This window comes from Cervus canadensis, chromosome 16 (genome assembly GCF_019320065.1).
Source record: "Cervus canadensis isolate Bull #8, Minnesota chromosome 16, ASM1932006v1, whole genome shotgun sequence".
Classification (NCBI taxonomy): Eukaryota; Metazoa; Chordata; class Mammalia; order Artiodactyla; family Cervidae; genus Cervus; species Cervus canadensis.
In genome coordinates, this window is record NC_057401.1 from 6,995,069 (window position 1) to 7,022,052 (window position 26,984).

Below are 26,984 nucleotides of genomic sequence, written 5' to 3' on the forward strand. Positions count from 1 at the left end.
TTTAGGCTAAAAGTCCCAACTGTTTATACAGTTAGAGCTAGAATTTATCATGGGTAAATGATTATCTGAACAGTTATCCCACTGAAGTTTGAAATTTCCCACATAAAATAAGGTTGAGGCAACTTTGGTCTGGGAACCTTTTTTTTTTTTTTTTAATGTGGACCATTTTTAAAGTCTTCATTGACTTTGTTACAATATTGCTTCTGTTTTATGCTTTAGTTTTTCATCCACAAGACATGTGGGATCTTAGTTCCCTTACCAGGGGTCAAACCCACAGCCCCTGCATTGGAAGGCAAAGTCCTACCTATTGGACTACCAGAGAAGTCCCTGGCCTGAAAACTTTTAAAGGCATGTATCTATTGCAATTATAAAATAATCAACCTGTGGCACACTCAAAGGGAGCATTTTGATCTGTTCTTTCTCTGATATGCTACAAAACGTACCCTCATTTATTTATGTTTTTTGGATGGAGACCTCTTCAGCGACAGAAATGATAACAAAAAGTCAGTCTGCATGACCCAAAGAAAAGGATCAGTGAAAAAAATTATATCAAATAATGCCTTTCCTTTGAAATCATGGCCCAGAAAAAAGTGTTAGCATCAAAGAGGACATTTCTAGCTATTATCTTAGCTCATGATGATTCCAAACCCTGGGTAGCCCTGGTTGGCATCAGCCTTTATCAGGCTATGTATCATGTTGGTTGATCGCAGCCTCCATTTCTTGAGCACGGATGGTTTGGGGGAGCTTGTTACAGCCCATCAGCAGGCTGCATCCTGTGAGCCAGTCTTTGACAACAGAAATGATCACTAAGGTTCAGGACAGAGGTAGCACCATAACCTCAGGGATCCAGCATGGAACCTCAAATCTGGTTACTTCTCTACCTGCATAGGCCAGGTACCAGATAATTTGCTAGTGAAGATGCAGATTTGTGGAGCTGATAAATAAACAAATGAATGCTAGTGAGGATAAAACCAGCAGAAACTCTGGGGCTGGAGCCAGTGATCCCAGCTTGACAATCACACTGAAAGGGGGTAGGATGTGACCCATGGCTCCAGAAGACAGGGCAAGATGGAAGAAAATTGGGTTCTGGATCATGAGAACCTTGAGATCCTCATGACAAGAAGAGATAACCAAACTAGTGGGTGGGACCTGTGTACAGACCAGTTAGGTGGAGGTGCTCCTGGTCATAGGCCAATGGCCCTTCACCCATTCCACTGTCTCCTCTCATCAAGGCTCACCAGGGTGACCTACTTGTCCCATTTTGGAGCATTTTCTCCCTTCTACTTTCATCTGTAAGTCAGGTGAACAGAGGGAGGGCCTGAGAGGCCCCCCTCAGCCCAGTGGTTCTCATAGCTTTAAGAAAATACCACTGGAACTTCCCTGGTGGTCCAGTGGTTAAGACTTTGCCTTCTAATCCAGGGGGTGAGGGTTCAATCCCTGGTTGTGAAGCTAACCTCCCACATGTCTCATGGCGAAAAACCAAAGCAAAAGCAATATTCTAACAAATTCAATAAAGACTATTTTTTTTAAAAAAGTACCACTGCCCAGATCCCACCCCAGAGGTTCATATTTAATTGGTCCGGGGGACCCCAGTCATTGGCATTTCTTTTTAAAAGCTCCCCAGGTTATGTTATGGTGCACCTTAGGTTGAGAACCATCCTGGTCAAATATTAAACCCTCATTTGCCTCCAGCACATCCTGACTTCTTCACATGAGGAGGTTAGGTGCACGCGTGCCATCTCCTCTCCCTCCCCTGAGACGGTGGAAAGGTTCAGTTGTCACTTACCCTCTTCACTCAGAAGGATTGCGAAAGATTGCAATACTATATACAGGATGTCTGCTGGCTGATTTAGCTGCTACAAAGGACGTTTCCAGTGTTAAGATAGCATAACTTCAAAGAACACTGTGAGTTTTCAAGTTGTATTCATGTAACATTGTTACACAATTATAAACAAATGCCTTAAGCTAGTTAATACTCTTACCCCAAACACAAACAATAAATAATACTTAAAAGTAAAACCAAAACCAAAAACAACAAAAACTCACAAGTTATCAGTGAGACTGCTGTAGTTTCACATGGATTCAGCTCCCACCCACCACTCCAGCCCACAGATCGTACCTCCATCTTGCATCATACCTAGCATCAAATCAGTTCAGTCATTCAGTCGTGTCCGACTCTTTGTGACCCCATGGACTGCAGCACGCCAGGCCTCCCTGTCCGTCACCAACTCATGGAGTTCACTCAAATTCATGTCCATTGAGTCAGTGATGCCATCCAACCATCTCATCCTCTGTCGTCCCCTTCTCCTCCTGCCTTCAATCTTTCCCAGCATCAGGGGCTTTTCAAATGAGTTAGTTCTTCACATCAGGTGGTCAAAGTATTGGAGTTTCAGCTTCAGCATCAGTCCTTCCAATGAATATTCGGGACTGATTTCCTTTTGGATGGACTGGTTGGATCTCCTTGCTGTCCAAGGGACTCTCAAGTCTTCTCCAACACCACAGTTTAAAAGCATCAATTCTTCGGTGCTCAGCTTTCTTTATAGTCCAACTCTCACATCCATACATGACTACTGGAAAAACCATAGCTTTGACTAGATGGACCTTGGTTGACAAAGTAATGTCTTTGCTTTTTAATATGCTGTCTGTGTTAGTCAAATCAAATCATCCCTCCATTATTTCAATGGGTGATTTTTTTTAAATGGCTGAACATTTAAAATTTCTTATAGAATAATTCTGGGGTTTACATGCTTTGGGGGTATGGCAAATTAAAGTAGGGGTGGGCTCTGATGAGAAGAGGAATTGGGACACTTCCTAGTCTTTTCCCCAGATCAGTCACTTTCAGATTTTTCGTTCCCACTCTCTCTTCACTTTCCCAAAATGAACAGCTCTCCATTTTTTAGGCCATTAAAAACCTCTCATCTGCAGTTATGTCATCCTTGACCATTTTCCCTAAATGTGTTAAAGTGGGGAAGGTCAGTGGTAGCTTACTCAATTAATGATGTTCAGTTGCCAAGTTGTGTCTGACTCTTTATGACCCCAGGAGCACGTCAGGCTCCTTTGTCCTCCACCATCTCCCAAACTTTGCTCAAGTTCAGGTCCATTCAGTTGGTGATGCTAACTATCTCATTCTCTGCTGCCCTGTTCTCCTCCTGCCTATTTCCAAATAGTACAACCAAATTCTAAGAATATATCTAAAGAAATATGTGGGCTTCCCTGCTGGCTCAGATGGTAAAGAATCTGCCTTCAGTGCAAGAGACCCAGGTTTGATCCCTAGGTAGGGAAGATCCCCTGGAGAAGGGAATGGCAACTCACTCCAGTGTTCTTGCCTGGAGAATTCCATGGACAGAGGATCCTGGAGGGCTACAGTCCATGGGGTTGCAGAGAGTCGGACACGACTGAGCAACTGACACTTCCACTTTAAAGAAATGTGTACTCACATTAGGAATACAAATTGGTCTCTTTGGGAAATTTTGGATGGGCTTTTTCAAAAGACATAAGGTGGATACAACATTCATGTCCTTCAGTAGCTGCAGAACATGACTATGTTCCTTGATACAATGACAGAGGTTTGAGTTCAAAGACCACAACCTCCTTCAAGTATATTCAATAAAAGCTGGTTCTCTGTGACTAGTCTCTAGGCCCTGCCTGGCTGGCAGCCTTGGCGCCCCTCTATGTCCCCCACTTGCAGGACCTGTTCAGAGATGAGACAGACTGAATGAGCTAAAGCCCCAGTTAGAACATTCAGTGGCGTTACATTGGTTGGCAGGAGAACATTCTCTTCAGCACTGAACTATATTAACTGAAATTCTGCCTTGCTCCCCTGTACCTGAATGTGGCAGATACTGGCCACCTGGCCCCTAAATCTGTTTATTCTTCCTCCTGGGCACATAGCTAGCTGGATCCACAGCTAGATTTGCTGAGTTAATGAGGCCATGCAATCAAGTCCTGATCAGTGGATTGTAAGCAGAAGTAACAAATCCTTTCCAGGTCTTGCCCATGGGTGACTCCCTACGCTTCTCCCTGTCATCAGTGACCTGAAAGTCATGTTTGGTGGCACCAAAGCCACCAGTTGGATGGCACCTGAATCACTGAGTCACTCGGAGGAGACCTGCCTAACAACCAAGAATGTTAATATTTGGTTTGAGAGGTACAAGAGCAATAGATAAACACTTACAAGTTGCATCACTATGACTTGGAGGTTTATTCAGCAGTAAGAGTTATGCTGAACATTATGTCGAGTTCTTTTCTGGGAATCTGTTGTGTTTTTCCAAGTCCCTGAGTATTGGGCCCCTGCACTGCTGTTTCTGCTGTTCCCTTGGACTTGGACTGTTGTTCCCTTCCCTTGGACTGTTGAGCCCTTTCCTGACCTCAAGCTCGGTGACCTCAGTCAGTCAGTCAGTTCAGTCACTCAGTCACGTCTGACTCTTTGCAACCCCATGAATCATAGCACGCCAGGCCTCCCTGTCCATCACAAACTCCCGGAGTTTACTCAAACTCATGTCCATCGAGTCGGTGATGCCATCCAGCCATCTCATCCTCTGTCTGCCCCTTCTCCTCCTGCCCCCAATCCCTCCCAGCATCAGGGTCTTTTCCTAGCCTATCTCTATTTCTATATCTATTTCTATTTCTATATCTCCTGTCTCTCTGCTAAACCCCCAATTGGTGTGCCAAAAGCCTCTTCCTTCAGATTTTCTCATCACTGGACTCAGCTGTTTTGGCACATACGATATCTCAATGCTTCTTCATCCTCTTTTCAGATTCCCCACTCCATCTTGCTACCTGTAAACCTGACCTCAGCCATCAAGTTGTGTCTTTTTGCTCCCTTGGTGCATCTAATTCCAGGCTTTGACATCACCCAGTCAGCTTCCTTTGACCTCTGGTGGGCGGCACCTGCCCTGAGCTCTCGGTCAGAGGTTCTCAAAGTGTGGTCAGCGTCAGCCTCACCTTGGGTCTTGGGAGAAATTCAGATTCTCAGGCTCCACCTCAAACCTACTCCAAGAAACTCCAAGGGTGAACCCATAGTCTGTATTTTAATAAGGTTTCCAGGTGGTTCAGATCTGTGTTCAAGTGAGAGTGACGAAACTAGAATCTGAGACTGAAGCATGGACCTTAGTCTTGTCCCCCAGGAACAGCCTTATCAAGAGGCTGCATAGTCAGACTTCCCTGGTGGCCCAGCAGAGAATCTGGCTGCCAACGCAGGGGACACAGGTTCGATCCCTGCTCCAGGGAGATCCCACATGCTGTGGGACAACTAAGCCCAAGAGCTTCAACCACTGAGCCCACATGCTGCAACCGCTGAAGCCTGCACACCCTAGACCTTGGGCTTTGCAACAAGAGGAGCCACCACAGTGAAAAGCGCGCCGGCCATCAGAGCATAGCCCTGCTCGCCACAGTTACAGAAAGCCTGTGCCCAGCAGCGAAGACTCAGTGCAGCCAAAAATGAATACATAAAGTTTAAAGAAAAAGCGGGATGTGGATGGTCATATATTTTTTTTCCAGCAGCAACACATGTCTGGAAGTTTTCCAGATAATCCTGTCCTTTTCATTCAGTGGGGCTCTCAGATAGTGCGTTGAAATTAAACCTATAATCTCTTGTACCAAGACAGAGCATTTTGATTAAGTACATAGCCCTACATTGAAGTGCTTTCCCAACGTGAAACAAGGTTCTTCAAATCCTGGTGTGTGTGTGTGTGTGTGTGTGCACGTGCACGTATGTATGTTTTAATACAGCCATCAGAAATAGATCAGTGTTAGAAAGCCAAGAGCAAGATTCATATTTTCTGGAAGAATATGCTGAATTCAAATCTCAGTGGGTTGCTGATGAGGTCACCTTCCATCTCTAAAGGGGATTTGATACTGCCCCAAAAAATGATGTTTAAGGTTGGAGAACTGACCCTGAAAATACCAATTTTCCTTTTTACAAAGTTTTTGTCAAACAGTAGTCCCAAGAAAAAATAATTTAATGATGAATATCTTGGTTCCTTCAAAAAGGTCAATGTAGTATAGAGTGGGCTGCCTTTGAGACTGATTTTCTTACTAGAGAAGCTGACAACTTGGTGAAGATGGGCTGCTAACATCTCTCAAAGCCTTAATTGCTACAGAATGCATTTATTCTGAGAGTTTGCAAGATTAGAAGCCACCTGGAGAAAACGATATCTCAAAGCTAGCTAATCTCTGGAAGCAAGCTGTGAAGAAACTAAAAATAAATGTATTTTTAAACACATGAAAAAGTTGACAGAATCGAAATGGAGAAAATTAGTCCACATTCTCACACACATGGCAAGAGTTTAGTTTTCAGTGGTGTCTTTTTTAAAAAGAAGTGTTTGGAACGATGATGTTGACTTTTGAAAGAACATTTATTTATTGTATCTATTTTTGGCTGCACTGGGTCTTCATTGCTGGTGCGGGCTTTCTCTAGTTGTGTTGTGCAGACTTCTCATCACAAGCGCTTCTCTTGTGGAGAAGGGGCTCTAGAGCACAAGGGCTTCAGTCGTTGTGGTGCATGGGCTTAGTAGCCCCTCAGCGTGTGGAATCTTTCCAGACCAGGGATGGAACCCATGTACCCTGCAGGCAGATTCTCAACCACTGGACCATCAGGGAATTTCTTCAATTGTGTCTTAATGTTTGACTATAACTTCGAACCTGCAACAAGGCACAAAGCCAATGTTACCCCACAAATCACTGTGTGGGTTGCAGTCGAGGTTCAGAGTGTAGCCAGGGCCTCGCTATGAAGGTTACATCCTCAGACAAGCCCAGCATCCTGAGTCCCAGATGTTGCTATGCCTCTGTTGACAGCACAACAGTTAGGGAATTACAACATGTTGGGCGTTCCTTTCCCAACTCTAACTGCATGGCAAGAGTTGAGAAGTAAATGTGTTTAGACTCAAGGGCTGGTTTTTTTGTATATGTTGGAATGATGATACAGATTCCTACGAAAAGAAATCAAATAAACAATATAGGTAAGCAAAAGGAAAGACAGATGATGTTCAACTTCTTTGAGACCTGCCCAGCAAATCTCAACCAGCCCCTTTAGATTTCTTGTTGGACAGAAGTATGGGGCTAGTTCTTATTTACATGATTCACTTGCAGCCTATCCAGATGTGTTTATTTCGAAGAAATGTTCAGGTTCCTCCAAGGAAAAGATTGAGATCACTGTCTTCAGCAGCAGCATCACCAAGCAGTGTGAGATGTTTATGCTCCCTTCTGGTTCAGTTGATCCTTTGGAAAGTGTGACAAAGTGGTTGCTGTTTTTTGTTTTTTAAACACTGTGCCTTTGTCTGTTTCCAAAATGCCTACACCTCCTGAAGGAAGAAACTCCAGTCATGAAGCCATACTGAAACTTCTACTCTGTATAAAAGCCATCTCTGTGTCTGTCACTGAAGCTGCTGACAAGTTATCATCATCATTGAAATTCACTTCTACACACCATGATTATAGGAAACTCTGCTATATAACAGACAATTAAATTAGCAGACACAGTTATATTTCTAACAGCTTAAAACTTGAGATAGCACTCATAAGGATGGGGATTAGAGAAATATATACTATCAGCCAAACCCTGTTTGGACACAAACATAAACATGTTTCTATAAGAAACACTATGAAGAAGCAAAATTCATCCATGATGTGGTATAAGGAGCAGTGGTAGGTATTACAAGCTTCCAAAAGTACAACCTCTTTAGAACTAACACACACACACAGAGATTCCTGGTCTTAACACTTCATGGAGACCCTCTTTATGGGGAGGAAGGTGGTCCAAATGTTCTACTTTCTTCCCCTACAACGCAGCCCTCGGGGATATATTGCTCTCTTCCGTTCAAAATTCCATTAGGGAGAAACTCTTTCCAACCAATGAGAATTTAAAGACCCCTCTCATGGGCAGAGCTTCAGAATGTTACCAGGGCAGACGCTGCTGATTTTTGTAAAATAACCTTGAGCCCTTGAGTTAGAGGAAGAGACCCGCCGCATCCCTGAGTGTCAGTCGGTATTTTGTAGAACATATTAGAAAGAAGTGGCGTCTTCTGTACACATCAATTCAAAAAGACATAGTCTTTAAAATCTGCATTTGGGCAAATTGGAGGCCAAAAGTAAAATTTAATCTTGAGGGTACTCAAACAAGAAGCAGATGTTCTACACAGACAAGGCTGCTCAAGGAGAGGTCAACACGGAAGATCTCAGAGGCTCCAGACTAGACCACACAAAAACAGCTCCCTCAGCCACTTGTAAAGGTTGGCTCTGGCCTCAGTAAAAAGAGATTTGGGGTTGATATAGGACTCGGGCTCCACCTCTTCATTAATTGAAGACAATTAATATCTAAATTACATTGGCTTGTACTTTGGAATGTGAGTCCAGTCACCCTCAGGTCTTTTTATCATTCCTCATCAAGTCCCAAGCTAAAAAATAAAATAAAACAAGGGTGAGGGATTATCACTTTTACCACTTGAATTGTTACAGAAGGTATCTATCTTCATAATTCAAAAACCTGAAATAAAACGTCTTAGTCATAAACAAAAGAAGTGAAAACCCTATAGGAAGAAATATAAAGAGATATCAAGGTTAAGCAGTCACTTAACTACTACAGCGAAGTTAGACTGGAGAAGCCAGATGAACAGCCCAATCACAGAGGCCTACCTGGCCGGGCCATAGAGTTAATCACTACCTAAGTGGTTTTCTTGCTTCTTGGCTCATACATTCATAGAGAGGCTGCTATTCGATTTCTTGCTTTCTGGGAACTGCCTCCCCTGTCTCCTCCATGGTTGAGAGGTTGAGGCTGAGATCCCTCTTCCTCAGCTGCTTTGGTAACCATCTCTTCTAGTCACCTCCACCTCAGCCTCCCCCTGCCCCGATTCCAGGTGTGTGCCCACCTCTGTGTTCCCGAGGAGAATGATGGGTTAGCAGTGAATGGCCGCGCCTCTTCCTGTGAGACTCTGCCCCTTCTCTTATAGAGCCTGCATGAAACAATGCCTTAGACAACCACATCACTCATTTGGCAAGCATCATCCATATGTTTTAACAGGAATTTGGCCACCAAGATTATCTGGCTCTCTTCTGGGAATGGTGAACTCAAACTGTACAGCCGAGAGATGGAACTGCCAACAGAAAAGGAAAGGGGCATTTCGCACTCAGCACAGAACCTCAGGGAGAGTTTGGTGTTTCATTCATTCATTCAACAAATATTAAACATATACTTTTGATCAGACACTGTGCTAATCAATGGGGATAGACATGGGAAAACACAGATAAAACAAAACAGTGTCTCTTCAACAAATAATGCTGTAGCAACTGGACAGTCACGTACAAAAACGAGAATCTAGACCCAGACCTCACTGCCTTCTCTAAAATTAGCTCAAAATGAATCATAGAACCTAAGTATGCAATGCAAAACTATAAAACTCCTAAAAGGTAACACAGGAGAAAATCTAGATGATCTTGGATATGGTGATGACTTTTTAGATACATCACCAAAGCATGATCCATGAAAGAAATAATTGATAAGCTGGATATCACTAGATTAAGGACTTCCGCTCTGTGAAAGACAATATTAAGAGATAGAAAAGACAAGCTACAGACTAGGAGAAATATTTGCAAAAGATGTAACTGATAAAGGACTGTTACCAAAAAATTGGCCTTCCAGGTGGCTCAGTGATAAAGAATCCACTTCAATGCAGGAGACACAGGAGACATGGGTTCAATTCCTTGGATGAGGAAATGGCAACACAATCCAGTATTCTTGCCTGGAAAATCCCATGGATAGAGGAGCCTGGCAGACTACAGTCCATGGGGTCACAAAGAGTTGGACATGACTGAGCGAATAAGCATACATATCCAAAATACACAAAGAACTTTTAAAACTAACAATAAGAAAACAACACCCAATTAAAAAATGGATCAAAGACCTTAATAGACATCTCACCAAAGAAGATATGCAGATGACAAATAAGCATAGGAAAAGATGCTCCACATATGTCAGCAGGGAAATGCAACAATGGGATACAACTATATATCTATTAGAATGCCCAGAACCTTGACCCCCAACCACATTAAATGCTGGAGAGGACACAGAGCAACAGAAACACTCATTCATTACTGTTGGGATTGCAAAATGGTACAGCACTTTGGAAGACAGTTTGGCACATCCTTACAAAATTAAATATACATTTACCATATGATCCAGCAATTGAGTTATTTAGTATTTGCCCAAAGGATTTGAAAACTTTTGCCCACACAAAACCTCTGCATATTGATGTTTAAAGCTTCATTCTTAATTACTAAAGCTTAAAAGAAACCAAGATGTCCTTCAGTAGGTAAATGGATAAGTAAGTTGTGGTATATAACCTTATTGCATGGACAATGGAATACTATTTAGTGCTAAAAGGAAATAAGCTATCAATCTGTGAAAAGACATACATACTAAATGTTAATTAAATGCATCATAAATATGTTACTAAGTGAAATACTCCAATCTGAAAAGACTTCATACTGTATGATTCCAACTTTATGACATTGTGGAAAAGGCAACCTATGGAGAGAGAAAAAAGATCAATGGTTTCCAGGGACCATTAAAATCCAAAGAGGCAACACTTCCTCAGTCCACTAAGGATTAATTAGAGAAGAGAGCTAACAAACACAGAGAAAGATTGGGAAATGGTCCAGGTGAGAATTCCCTGTGGTCTTAACAAGTGGTTCTTAATCACTTTTCTGGTGCAATTACATATAACAGATGACATTCATAATGGGCTATGACCAGGTACATAATATGAATTATAACAAGAAATGCCAAATAACAATGGCTTAAAGAAGAACCTCTCTATCTCTTTCGTGATATAGATCTCTGTCTATTAATAGAGTTCTGGGCTGGAATACAGCTCCATGGTAATCACTAACCTAGAATTCATCTGTCTTTACACTTTACCACCCTGAAGTGTGGCTTCTAGTCTACTCATGACCCTAAATAGCTGCTGGAGATCCAATCATTGCATCCACAATGCAAGCCAACAGGAAGACGGAATCCAAAGTAGGACCCAAGAGTTCCTTCTCAGCTAAGTCAGCTCCCTTTAAGCAAGCTTTCTGGAAGTCCCAGGCACGATTTGCCCTTCTATTTCATTAGCCAGAACTTAGCCCTATTGCCATATTTTGCTGGAAGAGAGGCTGGGCTTATTGACACCATAAATAAAACAGAAGTTTTACCTGAAGAAGACAGACTTGGGGGAAGCAGCTAGGTATGTTTCTGCCAGGGTTATACATAATTCCCAAAGCACTAACCCCAACTTCACTTCTTTCTCTCTCCCTCAGGTATGTGCTTGACTCTGAGAGGAACATTATTATAGGGCCAACCTTGAAACTGCTTCAGTTGACTATTTCAAAATTACCATTTACAAACTTTGGGATTTTATGTTCTATTGTCTAGATCCACATCAACGTCCACTGTAATTGACCAAGGTGTGTTGCCGTGAAGTCTGAGAGAGCACTGCCTATATAAAGTAGGTAGCTGTGTCTATGGAGGAGAAACGGAGCCAAGAAGATGTGAAGGAGAAAGTGATAGGATGAAATTTTGCAGCCAAATATCTATCTTTTAGACATGAAGAGATATGGTAAGTGAAAAAAAAAGTAGTTTAGTAGCTCCTTCTAGGAATGTCAGCAATGTGGTTGGGGTGGTTGTAATGGAGACGCCCTAGCTAAATGCTCTTGGTTTTGGAGATTCTCACATGGCACCCACTGTGGCCATCTGCTTCTTTCACAACCCACAGCAGACCATGCCTCCTGGATCTCATGCCTCTGTGTAGTCCCCCCCTGGGATCAGGACTGCCCTGTGACCACTTTAACCAGAGCAAAGCTGTGCCAGTGGCCAGACTAGTTTTAAGAAGGCCTGGAAGTTTCTATTTTTGCTTCTTGAATATTTCAAGCTGCCACGAAAAAAAGTCTGGCTACTCTGCTAGAGAAACCATGTGCAGAGATTCAGCGGAGAGGCCACGTCGAGAAGGAAAAGCCCTGAGACTCCAAGAAGACTGGCAGTCTAGTAATCTCAGCATCCAGCAAAGACCAGATCCCAGCATCCCTGCCAGCTGAGTGCATCCACACGAGGACCACAGGCAAGCCCAGATTGAATCATGAGTGGCTGTTGTTTTATGTCACTATGTTTTGAGGTGGTTTACACTTAGCAATAAATAACCAAGACGCCACTACCTCCCCAAACATATCTACAGGCTTGAGTTGGGACCCTGGCCAACGTGGCTACTATATCTTGTGCTGTTACTGCGGTGGCTGTTGAGACAGCCCCGGCTGGACTCTGCTACTGTAGCTGAGAGATTCGGTGCCCTCTGGGTCACTCCATGACCTCACAGCCCTGAATTCCACCTTCTTCCAGATATTCCTCCTGACTCAGACAAGCCAACCGGAAGCGTTTCTCACATGAGCACCCCTGCCCTTTCCAGTTTCCCAACAGGAATTTGTGCCACCCTTTCCCCATCTTTGGACCCCACCATGAAAGCCAGCCCACTGTGTATGGACACACACACACACAACACAGGGAGTCTTAACTGCAAATAGGTCAAGTCTTGTTCAGGAACTGTAGCCAGAAAAATGAGTTCTGGCATCTCCCACTGGAATCTGGAACACATTTTTCCATAAAAGCAGTATTATAGATGATTTTAGGTTCTGCCGTACTATTGGAACTAGAGTTCAGCTACATTGCTAGTTAAATAAACATTTAGGGGCTGCTCTGGGAACATAATTACCTTTTATAACATTGTCCTAATGGGAAACAAGATCCAAATATCTGACTTAAGAATGAACTTTTGGAAGCAAATGGGTTATAAATTAGAAACTCTTATCCTATGTTGAATACCAATTATATAGCAGATGCTGTGGGGTAAGTAGGAGAAGAAAAATATGAGTGTGGCCTCTTCCAAAGAAGTTATACTTTGTTTGGGAGAGAGACAAAAACACATACGAGACAATAGACAGGCAAGGCCATCTATAAGCGAATCTAAACTTGTGTGAGATTGATCAGCAAGTGCCTCAGTTATAAAAGCAAGCCTGGAAGTTCTTCTTCATTGTTTATTTACAACAGCTTCCAGACACCTGTTTGCAGAAGTCTAGTGGACACATGTTGTTCACAATTACCCAGGAGCTCGTTTCTGTTAACAGGAAAGGAGTGGGCAGTATAGGGAGCATCTGTTTTCACCTAGATGTTTAGTAACGGGAATAGATGGGTCCTGGGGCTTAGGAACTCACTGTAGGAGAGCAACAGTCAGGTGGCTTGATGCAAACTATTGACAAATAGATGGCCAGTAATTTCTACAGCAGAGATGGTTTTATTCAGGATTAGCAAAGCGTGGCAATCTGGGTCCATAACCATGGCAAGCTCCACAAGTCCCCTCCCCGACATGCAGAGGGCTCATGTATAATGGGTAACTGAAGCTGGGAGGGCTCCAGTAAGCAGATCCCTTGGAGGAACAGAGAGTTCAGAGAATAGTGGCTTTTCATTGGCCGGGTTGTGACAGTCTCTCGCTGGCTGAACTCATACCAGGCACGAAGGGAAAGTCTTTCTTCTTCCTGTGAGGTTCTGCTATAGTTACAGGGCATGACAGCTCCCCCTTCTGAGTGCCCAACTCTTTTTTTAATACATTACTGACTGGGGGATTTTTGCAGAAACTAATGCCTCTGGTGGCTCAGTCAGTAAAGAATCTGCCTGCAGTGCAGGAGACTTCCTGCAGTATAGGAGACCAGAGTTTGATCCCTGGGTTGGGAAGATCCCCTGGAGAAGGAAATGGCAACCCACTCCAGTATTCTTGCCTGGAGAATCCCCATGGACAGAGGAGCCTGGCAGGCTACAGCCCATAGTGTCGCAAAGAGTTGGACAGGACTGAGCGACTAAACCACCAAATCAGTGCCTGTGGTATTCATATATCTCTGGCCAATAACGTGTTAATTGGGGGTTTCTGCTTATTAATTTATATTCAACCCAGGAATCCTTACCACTGTCCTCATGAAGGGCTACCCAGAGACCCCACCTCGGTGTTTCTCAGGGTGCGATCTAGGAGCATCTGTGTCAGAATCCCGTGGAGGGCTTACTTTGTATATGCGTGCTCAGTCGCTCAGCCGTGTCCTGCACTTTGTGACCCCATGGACTGTAGCCCGCCAGTTTCCTCTGTCCGTGGGATTTTACAGGCACAAATACTGGAGTGGACTGTCATAGCCTCCTCCAGAAGATCTTCCCGACCCAGGGATTGAAACCATGACCCTTGCATCTCCTGCATTGGCAGGTGGATTCTTTACCACTAGCGCCACCTGGGAAGCCTGTGCGGGTTACTAAAAATGCTGATTCTGGGTTGCACCCCAGATCTACTGGTTGCTTGGGAATCTGCATGAGTGATCAGCCCCTCAGCTTGTTCTTATGCTGATGAAAGTTCAAGTTGCTATCACCATTAAAGCCACCCCAGAGATGGAATAATCCTGCTCATAGACTCAGGAGTGCTTCCCCTGGAAAGCTAAGGGAAATCTAGAAAAGTCTTCCAGGCCCCACCTGGGTAACCTCACTGCTACCAGCCAAGTTCCTGGGATAAAACAAACATGTTCAAAGAGCCAGGCATGGAGTGGGGCCTTTCACACACTCTCTCCCCACTCTGTGCTCTGTTTCCATCCCAGCCAGAGCACCACACAGACACTGCAGACATGTCTAATGTATCTGGACTGAAACTCAGCATCTGTTGGAAGAAAAATGAGGTTTTCCAAGCAGGCCTTCTTTGAAGTGGGACAGTGCCAAGTGGAATGGGGCCTCTCAGGTAGCCCCCTTCACAAGGAAACATACAAGTCAGTTTCCCCAGGAATAGAAAATGTGCTCTGAGCAAGACTCCAGGATTCATACGAGAGCCCGCTGCACACTGTGCTTGGGTCTTCTGCCTCTGGCTCTGCCGTCAGGACCATCCTGCAGCCTCCAGGGCCTGAGGGCTCCTTACCTCGTGTGGTCACCCCAGGGCAAGCACCACTGCACATGGGACTGTGTGCCGATTTTTATCACTCAGGGTGAAATTACCTTACAGACCATTTTTAGAGTGAGGCATCCATGCCCATGTGATGGGATACTTTCGAGGTCTAAGAGTTGCTGCTCCTGGCTTCCCCTCCCACATTCACCCATCTCTCTAGTGCTTGAGCACCTAAACATCCTCTCTCCCATGCCTCTAGGAAGGGATGCTGTTACCCAAGCAAGGATGACAAAGGCACCAAACTCCTGACTCCTCCCTCGTAGAAGCCCAGGCATAGGATACAAATAAAAGTTTGGATAGATACGTAATTAGCTAAAGCTATTTTCCATTCCTTCCAGTACCAGCCCTTCTTCCCGGGACTAGGGAGAATAGTCCAGACCAAGGGAAGGAAGATGCCAGTCCAGTGGGTCACTGCATGATTCCCTTCCCCAGCACTGGCCAAGTCCCAACTGAGCTTGAGAATCTCAGTGGATGAGGAGCCTGTGTCCCAGTCCCTGGGAAAGCACAGGGAAAAGAAAGGAAATAGTGAAGGACCTTGAGCAGCCCCACCACCTCTGAGGCCCCCCAGTACTGTGGGAGTACAGTTCAATATGTTCAAGAGGAGGAAGCGGCTGGGAAGCGCACAGTCTAGATGGATGTCAGATGTTTGGATGGCACAACATGCATCTCAGGAAATGTCATCCTGAAAAGAGGACTCAGATTCACTTCTCCATTTCCCCAAGGCCTTAGAACTGTGATCACCGGGGACGGAGACACAAGCCTGGACAGGGCACAGGAAACCTGAATTGCCTAGGATTTGTATGTTGCCACCCCCTGGAATGAGGGCTTGAAATGGATGTGAAACACAGAGAGGTCCAGGAAGGCTGAGGAAAGTCACCCTTCTCACATCTTTACGTTTCTGCTATATTGTTACGAGCTTTAGAGCATTTCTAGTGTCATACAGTTCATGTTAAATGAAACTTCTTCACTGTCCTAGAATTTGAACTTGGGTCTAGTAGCTAAAAGTGTGTGCTCTAGAGACAGACTGGAGGGTTTGAATCTTTGCGCTGCCATTACCTTGAGCAACTTGCTCTCAGATAGTTTCCTCATGTGATTTTAAGGTTAATTCATACACAGGGCTTAGAGCAGCACCTGGCACATAACTGGCCTTGCTCAATTAGAGTTAGGACGGCTAACTCTTGCTCAGTTCAGAATATTACAGAATAAATTGTGCATATTGTTCCACTCGCTGTTTCCCTTGGTCATCAGGGGGATTTGTCATTGAACTTAACCATGAAAATGTCAACTGTCTCAGGTGGCGCTAGGGAGAACCTGCCTGTCGATGCAGGAGACATAAGAGTCGTGGGTTCAATCCCTGGGTTGGGAAGAAGATCCCCTGGAGAAGGAAATGGCAACTCACTCCAGTATTCTTGCCTGGAGAATCCCATGGACAGAGGAGCCTGGTGGGCTACAGTCCATAGGGTCGCAAAGAGTCAGACATGACTGAAGCAACTTAGCATGCACAAGGACAGAAAATTATTTTTAAATGAATTATTAGGTGGGAAACAACAGGCCTTCCCTCCCATTTGGTACTCTTTCTCATGTATTTTTTAAGGGAAATTCTTGGTGTTTCACATATTTTCTTCTTTGACAGCTCCTTTTATGCCTGCCTGATTTCTGGATATGGAAGACCACCCTTCTGTCTGAATGACAGCAGTCATTTTATATCCAGGCCAAACATTCAAGAAGCCTGTGAAAACAAACATGCCCAGTATAGTCACAACAGTGTGCGGGGATTTGTATGCACAGCAAGGAGGGCCCAGGTCTACAAGAGAGCACTGCTGCTTGGATAATGCACATTGTTCAAGCTCATCTAAGAAGATGTCCTTGGAAAGCATGTAAACTCACTTGCGCCAGCTTATGGAAAGCCTAACTTCTGTAAGGCAGGCCCTCAAAGTGTGAAGGTTTTGAGGGTGCATGGCTGGCACTCACCTGGACTCAATTTGCTTTCAGCAAAAGTTTGATTGACACTTACTGCCAAGATGCATACGTTTGTTTTCTAGATTAGCAGTCCAGAGTCACCTCACCTGGCAATGCCAAATGAAGCTGCAGATATGAACAAGTGGACACAGAAAAGGCTTTGCTCAATCCCATGGTGACTAGACCTTCATCCTATCGCTAGTTTTCAAGAGAGAGCTGAGGCTGAACTGCCTTGAGCAGTCCACTTTGGAAAACTCATTTTTATCTACCCTAAATGTCTATTGTATGTAGATAGCTTCCCCAACATTTCCAAATCACACTAAAATCATCGCAGGCACCTCACTGACCGGCTGCTGGGTCACTGTGAGGCCGTACACCCAGTGCTGGGATTGGTCACAACTTTCTGAGAGGCCAAGAATCACAGCCCTCCCAGGACTGAGCAGTCTTTTTAGTGTTGCTCTCCTAGACACCAACATATCCACATCTATAAACATGCTTGAAATATGTATTATATATTCTATTCCATATGGACCACCGAGTTAGTCATGATAATACTAATAGCTCATATTTCTTGGCTCCTGACTCTGCCTCAGGCGTTACCTCAAGGGCTGGTTCATGCGTATGTCATTAGTAGAGCTGTAAATGGTCCCATGTTCAGAAGAGCCCTGTACTTGGGGTTTAATAGTCTGTGTTCCGACAAGATTCTTTATAATTTTATCTTTGAATTTGCATTTTGTAAGTGACATCCAATGAGACAAAATAGTTTGCACCAGGGTCTTAGAGAATCTTTCTGCCTCCCACGTTCTCGCTTCCTCCCCATCAGCAGGTTCTCACCCACCTACTCTCTTGCTCTCTGGTGCCAGAACACTGTCCCACCACCCCACCCCTACACAGTAACCACTGAGGCCCTCCACCACCCCCCCACCCCATCACAAGGAGATACAAGTGCATGTACTTTGTGTCTTCAGCCAGGGCAGCAACCATCCCCACTGCCTCATGAAGCCCCATGGGCACTCATCAGGTGACTCTGCTGGGGCAAGTTTCTTGCCCACCCCTGACCCAAGTACTAGTTGAGCTCTTTGAAGAGGTTTCATTCCCTTGGAGAATCACCTGTTTGCTGTGGGTTGACCAGAAGACCCATGAGAAGGGACGGTTCCTGGTCCAATTTCCTCCCTTCCAGTTGACAGCTGGCAGTTGCTGGGCTGTGTATGGGTGCCAAGTTACAGAAAGGGGTCCTCAGGCATCTGTGAGAGCCTGTGGTCACCCAGCATGCATCTATAACCACACAACTATCACTGAGTGAGGCCAGTCATGTACATGTGCTGCTCTAAGTCCTTCATGTGAATTAACTCACCACCTTACAACCAGTGAGGAAAGTGAAAGTGAAAGTCTCTCAGTCATGTACAACTCTTTGCAACCCCATGGACTATACTGTCCATGGAATTCTCCAGGCCAGAATACTGGAGTGGTTAGCTGTACCCTTCTCCAGGGGATCTTCTCAAACCAGGGATCTAAGCCAGGTCTCCCGCATTGCAGGTGGATTCTTTACCAGCTGAGCTACTAAGGAAGTTCACATAGAGTAATTTGCCCAAGCTAATGCTCAAAACCACAGGAGAAAGAAAAAATGTTTATATTTTAGTGTCTTTAGTGACACATTTTTTCCTGCTTTTTGAACAAGGAGTCCTGCATTTTCATTTTGCATTGAGCCCTGTAAATTGTGTAGCCAACCCTGTTCCTTTTAATGTGACTTGTGGTCACAAAGCCACCAGCAATGGAGGTGATATTGAAACCCATGTAGATCTCCTTGGAACCTACTGTTAACAACTCTTGCTATATCACTGTCAAGTCATGGGCCGGTGGGTTGTACAATGGTCCCCTCTGTTGTCTTAACCCTGACTCTTTGCACAGCTGAAAACGTTTTCTCCTCTGTATGAACCATAAAATCTGTTCACATATCCCTGGAAAATAGAAGTGATAGAAGTGAGCATTGGCAAGGTGGGAAAAGAAATAAGACCGCATTGAAGCCGTAAGAATAGAAGGGAGAATAATCAAAAAGGCACCATCATGCACAGAAAGCAAGAGCGAAAGCTTCTTGGAAGTTGTGGGTCTTTCCAATTGCACCCGAGTGCCTTGCCAACTGTCAGCAGCGCTGCCTGAGCAGATGGGCAGGTGCAGAACCGTGATGGTGAGGGACATCAGGACAGCTCTCTGCCAGCCGCATTTCTCTCTCAAGGTGTCCTAGTCATCTGTTAAATGGCTGAGCACTTTTATTAAGCATTTTAGAGATTTTCTAATCTATTCAAAGTGTTTAGATTTTACATTTCTGAACAGATGGTGAAAAGGGAGTGCATGTGTATGTTGTTGGAAATGTGTGAGGAGGCAGGAGGTGGATGATGAAGCAGAGGTAATTTTAAGATATTGAGAGCAAGATCGAGAGGTGCAGCAATGGATGACCAGCTTTTCTTGCCCACCTCTTGCTTCATTTATGCTTTAGCTGTGTTCCATCTTTCAACTCTGTGGAAGCCATACACAACATATAAAACATTAAGCTTTAAATGTGGATTCATGAAGATGGCAGTCCTCACTTTGGAGAACTGCTGTTGGAGGCAGGGATCCTCTTAATTCTGGGTACTTGGCTTTCTGCATCCTTCATTGTTGAAGCTTGGGATAGAAGGAAGGACATGAGACAGGAAGAAGAACTTTCTCATGGCAAGAGGAAGAGGTTGCTTTGGGGAAGATTTTGTGAGGTCAGAGAAAACTAAGCAGATGGGTAGCACTGCTTAGTTGGAAAGAATCAATTAAGCATGCTGTGGGCTTCTGTTTAACAAGTGCTTAACAAAATTCACCTGTTTATAATCAAATCTCGGCAAACTGAAAATAGAAGAAAACTTACTCAATCTGATGAAAGGATCTACAAATTAATCTAGAAGTAACATAGTACTTGAGCATGATAAACTGAAAGCTTCCTTCTGAGATGCAGATCAAGGCAGGAATGCCTATCGTTATTATTTCTGTTCAAAACTGGACTAGAGAGCTTAGTCAATTTCTAAAAAAATAATAGGCATGTGTATCAGAAAGGAAGATTTTTATTTTTTATTAAAAAAATCTTTATTTTTCAGATGACATCGATGTTTACATAGAAAATCCTAAAGTATCTATGAAACACCTACTATAATCAATAGGTGAATTTAGCAGGTTGCAGGATGTAAAACCAAAATACAAATACACTACCATGTGTAACATAGACGGCTAGTGGGAACCTGCTGCATGGCTCAAGGAGCCTGGCTCAGTGCTGTGATGACCGAGACGGACGGGAAGGCGGTAGGAGGGTGAGAGGGTGGCTCAAGAGCCACCTCTGGATATATGAATACATATAGCTCATTCACTTTCTTGTACAGTAGGAACTAATGCAGCATTGTAAAGCAATTAGGACAGAATTTTAAAAAAATAAAATAATCCTTTGTTTGTCTATATAATGTAGCAAATAAATGGAACGTGAAATAGAAAAAAATTCCCTTTACAATAATATCCCAAAAATTACTTATGTAAAACTTTAACAAAAGACATTTTATACATTTATGTCAATAAATATTTATAAAATATTGCTACAGAAATTAAAGAAGAGCTAAATAGATAAAGAGATATTGATTCACAAATAGGCCTCCCTACACACATGGCAAGGAGAGAATGAAGGAAGGGGCACATCACTCCAGACTGGTAGGTGGCAAGTTTAATAAGCAAGGGAACTTCACTTACACAGCCATTAGATGAGTCGATCTCCCCACCACCCAGCAGAATCTTAAAAGTTCGTATGGAGGCCTTACCGGGCTTCAGTCATGTGTACCACTGTGCTTGCATGGTCAGTCACTCGGGCATGTCTGACTCTTTGTGACTGCATGGACTGTAGAGCCTGCCAGGCTCCTCTCTCCATGGAGTTTCCCAGGCAGGACTACTGGAGTGGGGCTGCCATTGCCTTCCCCAGGGATCTTACTGACCCAGGGATCAAACCCTCATCTCCTACATCTGCTGTATTAGCAGGCAGATTCATTACCACTGAGCCACCAAGGAAGTCCCATGTGTACCATCAGACAGTCTTAATAACATCTTACACTCTCAAGACTGCATCCTTGAAAATGGCTCCCAAGATAGAAATGGTGGGCAGAGTGGATATTCCAAGGACAGAGGAGGAGGCAAAGAGATTCTGATTGCCAAGGTTCATCTCAAGGATCAACCCACAGTCACGTTTTCTTAATGACCTTCTCCAATGAGAGATTTAATGTTTTCATAGACTGAAGGACCCAATAATTTAAGATCGATTTTTATCTTATTCTATAGATTAGATGCAATTCATATAAAAATTCTATAAGGCTTTTTGTGAAAATTTAAATGTTCTTTCTAAAATCTGAGCAAAAGACCTAGCATAGCCAAAACAATTGAAGTTAAAAAAAAAAAAGAGCAAAACTGAAGAACTCTCATCGCCTGATTTCCAGACTTACTATAAGGTCTTCAAAATTCTGATACTGGTGGAAGAACTGTCCAACAGATTTATAAAACAAAATGAAGAGTTTAGAGTTAGGCCTGCATGTATATGATCAACTGATTTTTATAAAACTGTCAAAGCAAGTCTATGAGAAAAGTTAAATTTTTAAAAATGAATAATGCTGGGAAAACTGGATAAATGTATGGGGGAAAATGAACTTTTACCCCTAAATCATACCACTTCCCAAAATTATTTTAAACTGAGTCATAGACTTTATAAAAAGGTGAAGCTATAAAGCTTTTATAAGAAAATGTTGGAGAATATCTTCATGATTTTAAGTGCTGAGAAAAGATTTACTAGAGGGACTGAAAAATTACTAGATATAAAATAAAAAATTGATAAATTAACACTCCTACTCACTGAAAACACATTTATAAAATAAAAAGATAAGCCAGAGACTGGGAGAAGGTGTTTGTAATATATATAGCTAACAAAGGCCTTGTATCCCAAACGTATAAAGAACTATGAATCAATAACAAAACAACAAAAATTCAATATAAAATGGGTAAATGACTTTAACAAACACCTCACTAAAGAAGATAATCAGATGACCAATAAGCACATGGAACACTGTCAACATCACTAATCAGGGAAATATAAACAACAACTGCAGTATGGTATTGTGAATGTATTGTTAGCTGTTCTTGTGAGCATGATGAATGAATGCAAGCATGCTAAGTCACTTCAGTCATGTCCAACTCTTGGAGACCCCATGGACTTTAGCCCACCAGGCTCCTCTGTCCATGAGATTTCCCAGGCAATAATCCTGGGATGGGTTGCCATTTCCTTCTCCGGGGAATCTTCCCAACCCGGGGATCAAACCCGGTCTCCTGCATCTCCTGCATTGCAGGCGGATTCTTTACCCACCTGGGAAACCCCTCCCTTCCCCCTGCCTTTCCATAATTAAAACCTCAAATTCTCATACTTTTCTGGAGGAAGGGAATTGATCATTTTAAATTACTTATAAATATGTAGTTTAGAGGAATAGAATGTCATGCCTGGTTTCAAAAATATTTTCAAGAGGCTTTTACTTTTTTTGCCTTTGTAACAGAGAATGTGTGAGCTCCTTTACTTTTGACTCACTTTCTAGAAGTTCTGCTCTCTTCTTAGTCCTTGGATTGCATTTTAACTTCTGTCTGAAGTCAACAACGTCTCCTTAAAAACAAGTCAAGTGTCTTCCATGGTTGTTGAGTTGGCAGGGGGGACTGAAAGCCAGAGTAGTTCTCTAAAAAATGAAGCAGGTCCAGAGTTTGCTGGTTGGAGTCCTTCTATGGAAATTCTGGCTCCATTCTCTCTACATGTGTTGGAGGACAATTTATAGCAGTCAGTAAGGCAGCCAGGAAAAGATTTAGGTTTTCTCTCTCCCATGCACATAGCATGATTACTGGGATTAACTGAAGACTAATTTTTTTTCCATTTGGCCAAACTTGAACATGTGAGAAAATCAAACAAATGAAAAAGAAAAAAAAATCAGTGACCAAGTTAGCAAAGAAAAACAACCTTCAGGTGACATGTTAGCAGGCTGCTCCACTCCAGATGCCAGATGGAGGGACCAACCAGGTGGCCTCCACCAGGCTGTTCCTAAACATGGAATGATCTAAAGAGTGAGGTTTGGGTCTTGGGGTCTGACTTTCTTTAAGCTACAGTGGAGTCGGAGTTGGAGTAGGGCTGGAAGGTAGCTTTTTGTTCTTTACTATGTGCCTATTACGATCCCACTTTGGAATCAGTGTTCCATACTGAACCAGTGTAGAATGTACCAGCAGAGTCGGCCCCAAGGTGCACCTCTTTTCATACAACCAACAAGTCCTTTTGGATGTTGACCAAAAGTTCATATGACTTATTTTGTAACGTATCACTGTCCTTTTCCATTGGGCTAAAGAGAGAAATGGTTCTCTCTGAAAGTATATTCATCTGAATCAAATAAAATGGCCTTTATCCAGAGGCCATTGTCTCATAAGCTGAACCATCTGGCACAATGCTGAAACACCAGAAGTAGAGTTTTCACTACCTAAAAATTCCTATCATGTAGTATTTGTACTGAACTTCACGAGATGAGTCATGGGCTACACCCTTGCCCCCTTGTGCAACATGAGCTGATTTACTTGTGTTGTAAACATAATTCTCTTTACTTTTATGTTTCATTCGTTTGGAAGACGAGACAAGGACGAGGAAAAGAGCAGATTGAAGAAGACAGGTAGGCATTATCTGCCAGGATATAAGCTTCATGAAGGCAAAGACTTGGCCTGTTTTGTTCACTGCTGAAATCCTAGGATCTAGAATAGTCCTAGGCTTGGAGAAGGTGCCAAGTAAATACTTGCTAATTAATGCGAGCAATGGAAAGCATTGGCTTTTACAGACCATCTGCTAAGGAATAGTAGGAAAAAGAAGAAGAGAAGAGAGGGCAAAGACAGAAGAGATCTCCTAGAGCACATTTGTCCAAGAACAGTTTAAGTAGCATCAAAAAATTCGACATACTTTGAGAGCTCTTGAGAACATCATTGTTTTACCCGTTAAATAATGATGATGATAGGATGGCTGTTTATCACGATAAACTTAAATCATCAAGACATCAGAATAAATAGAAATTAAAACACATCCATATCCTCCTTTCAAGGCAGAGGAAAAACACAAAATACCTGAAAAATATTTTTCAAAAAAATGATTGCAATTGTTTTAAATTGTTAAAACTCAGGTTTTCTAAATTTTACATTTCCACATATATAGAATACAACTTAGCCCAATGACAACAGATTCGCAAAGTTGATAGATAAGTTGCTATATTAGCAAAGGCACACAGCACACGTGTGCCTCTGCTCCATCCCCTTCTTACAGCTAGAAGGAGCGCATCCTCTGACTCCCACATTCCCCTGGGATTTTGCAGATGCAGCTCAAGGTAATGTGGCCGTTCCTGAGAGAGGGGGCGACCCCATGGGACTGAAGCTTTCTCTGAACTTCACTTGTATAGAGCAGTGATTCTTTTTTAAGCAATGTGGGAAATCATGCCACTTCGAAAGCCAAGCACCAAAAGTAGGGAAATCTACCCAGAATTAAGCCACAGGTTTGGCTGGTTTTATGTTTGCTCTCAGCTTGGCTTTCTCTAAGAAATGCTAAGATTTTTAAAAGGAATTTTGAAAGGAAAAGTTTAAGGTTAAAAAAAAAAAAAAGCCAACCCATGAATGATTTTCCAACCTCTGGAAAAAGTAACCAGAAATCAGAACCTAAGAAAAATCCAAGATCCTTCACAGAACACAGAGAGGCGAGCACCCTATCTGTGTATCCTTGGCCTATAACAAGCCTCTCTGTTAACGCTCTTTGGGAAGGTCAACCAACAGCTTGGTGTTTCACAGACAATCATGGGGTAAAATGAAGGGAAAAAAACCTGTATTAAAAAGAAAGTTCATGAATAGCAAGTTTATATGAATTGTCCCTATGTATATTTACTTACAACCTAAAAATATCCTTTGGGAAATCTTAGAAATAAAGTGTTTATTTAATTGTCTGAAACTGGAATAAAAGAATGGGTGAGCTGGAGGACTCCTGTGGATGTGTGGTCCAGCCACTCTCGGCATCAGCATTTCTATGATGGTGAGGGGCAGTGCAGGCGTGCATGCTAAGTCGTGTCTGACTCTTTGCCAGGCTATGTACTGTAGCCCACCAGGCTCCTCTGCCTTCGGGATTCTCCAGGCAAGAACACTGGAGTAGGTTGCCATGCCCTCCTCCAGGGGATCTTCCCCACCCGGGAATCAAATCCACATTGGGGTGCTAGGTTGGAAGGTCAAAAAGGATGGGAGGGATCTTAGAGTGAGATCCTATCACCTAACTCTGAAAGTTGGGAGGGAAAGAGCAGACCCTTGGTGCCAAGAAAGTGATTAGAACAGTTGGAGATGCTGTAGGTCTCTGTTGCTTTGGTCTGCCAGCACCTTCTTTCCTTGGGGCAAGCGGGGGGAGGCATGCAGGGATGTCCCTCACACGCCACATGATAGTAGAGGGGTTAATTGTAGGTCCTCTCTGTCTTAGCTTGAGGTTCCCAGAAGCAGATCCTGATACAAGGTTTCAAGGGCAAGTAGTTAACAAACTACTTCCCAGGCTTCCCAGGTGGCGCTGGTGGTAAAGAACTCGCCTGCCAATGCAGGAGATATAACAGACTTGGATCCCTGGGTTGGGAAGATCCTCTGGAGGAGTGCATGGCAACCAACTCCAGTATTCTTGCCTGGAGAATCCCGAGGACAGAGGAGCCTGGTGGGCTACAGTCCAGGGGGTCACAAAGAGGCGGACAGGACTGAAGTGACTTAGCAACACAGTTTGTTCATGAGGCAAGGCCAGCTAACACTGGTAAGAGAGTGAGGACCTGAGACAAGAGAGGGAAGGAATTCAGCCAAGGCTGTGTCTTTAAGCTAGTGAGCTCTGTGGGCATGGAGCTGACACCACCTGGGGAACCCAGGCTTGGCCCACATGCAGGGCCAGAGGACGGCGGTCTTGATCCACCAACTCCCTGGTTGGGGGCAGATGGCAGGCACTTCTGGCCTACCTTGCCTGAATGCCAAAGCCCTCAGGCAAAGAGAAGCAGGGCCTGACACTTAGATGCGTAGCAGGTGAGCCCTGAAAGGGACAGGGCCAAGGGGGCAGGGTGGGGGTAACTGACAGCATCTGCTGTACCCTCCCTCTTCGCCTGCTAGAAGCCAGTTCCAGCAGAGCTCACATGGCCAGTCTGGCTTGGGTGCATGACCAGTGCAGGGCCAATGCAAGTCCTTCCCTTTTTTCTGTTCATGGAAAGACACATGCTCTCTTTCCACTGTGGTTGCTGAGTGAGGTCGGGGCAGCCTAGAGTAGCCATTAAGGCCCCTTTCCTGGCGCCTAGGAAACCTTATTTGTAGAAGGAAAGAATGAGGCCAATAGACAGGAGAAAGAGATGGAAAATAAGAGAGAGAAAAGTCACAATATTTTCATTTGAACCCTTGGACCCAGCTTGACCTGAAGCCAGCTTCATTTCTGGACATCTTAAATATGAACTAATACATTCCTTTTGTTCTCTTGCTTTAGCCAGTTTTTATTTGTAAGCAAAAGGGTTTAGCCTAATATAAGAACGGCTTTCTATGCCATTTCCTTCCTGTTTAATACATATACACACAAGGGGGTTGGATTTATCCCTGAAACATATACCTGCTAGAAAGCTGAGCTTGTTGCCTCTGATGCCATCTGAGAGTAATGAAGCAGTGTAGCCCAAATTGAAAGTGGTGGGAAGGGTTGCCACTGTGACAAAAAGTGTCCCAAGCAAGGAAAAGCATGCCCTGGAAGGGAATCCAGAAAATACAAGCTTTCATTCCATCCTTTTTTACAGAGTACACGCTTGAGAGCCGCCAAGCAGAAAAAAAAATAATTCCAATTCCCTAGCTGTGGAGAGAACAGAGCCTATGCAGCCAGTTGGAGGCAAAGTAGGTGGGGGTCTTGAGTCAGGCAGAGGGCAGAGCAGGGCTGGGACACGAATGTGCTTACGTGTAGTA

General features: G+C 43.7%; 1 long non-coding RNA gene across 2 annotated transcripts in view; it reads left to right on the plus strand.

Moving 5' to 3' along the window:
- The window catches only part of LOC122454503, a 65,169-nt gene extending 40,098 nt beyond the window's left edge, over positions 1 to 25,071 (plus strand). Inside the window, exons 4-5 of one of the 2 annotated variants that reach the window (XR_006273419.1) lie at positions 11,408 to 11,591; positions 16,618 to 25,071. This is a non-coding gene — a long non-coding RNA (uncharacterized LOC122454503). Of the gene's footprint in view, positions 1 to 11,407; positions 11,592 to 11,747; positions 12,797 to 16,617 lie in introns of those variants that run through there. The other variant, XR_006273421.1, reaches the window with a different exon arrangement.
- Positions 25,072 to 26,984: the final 1,913 nt, after the last annotated feature.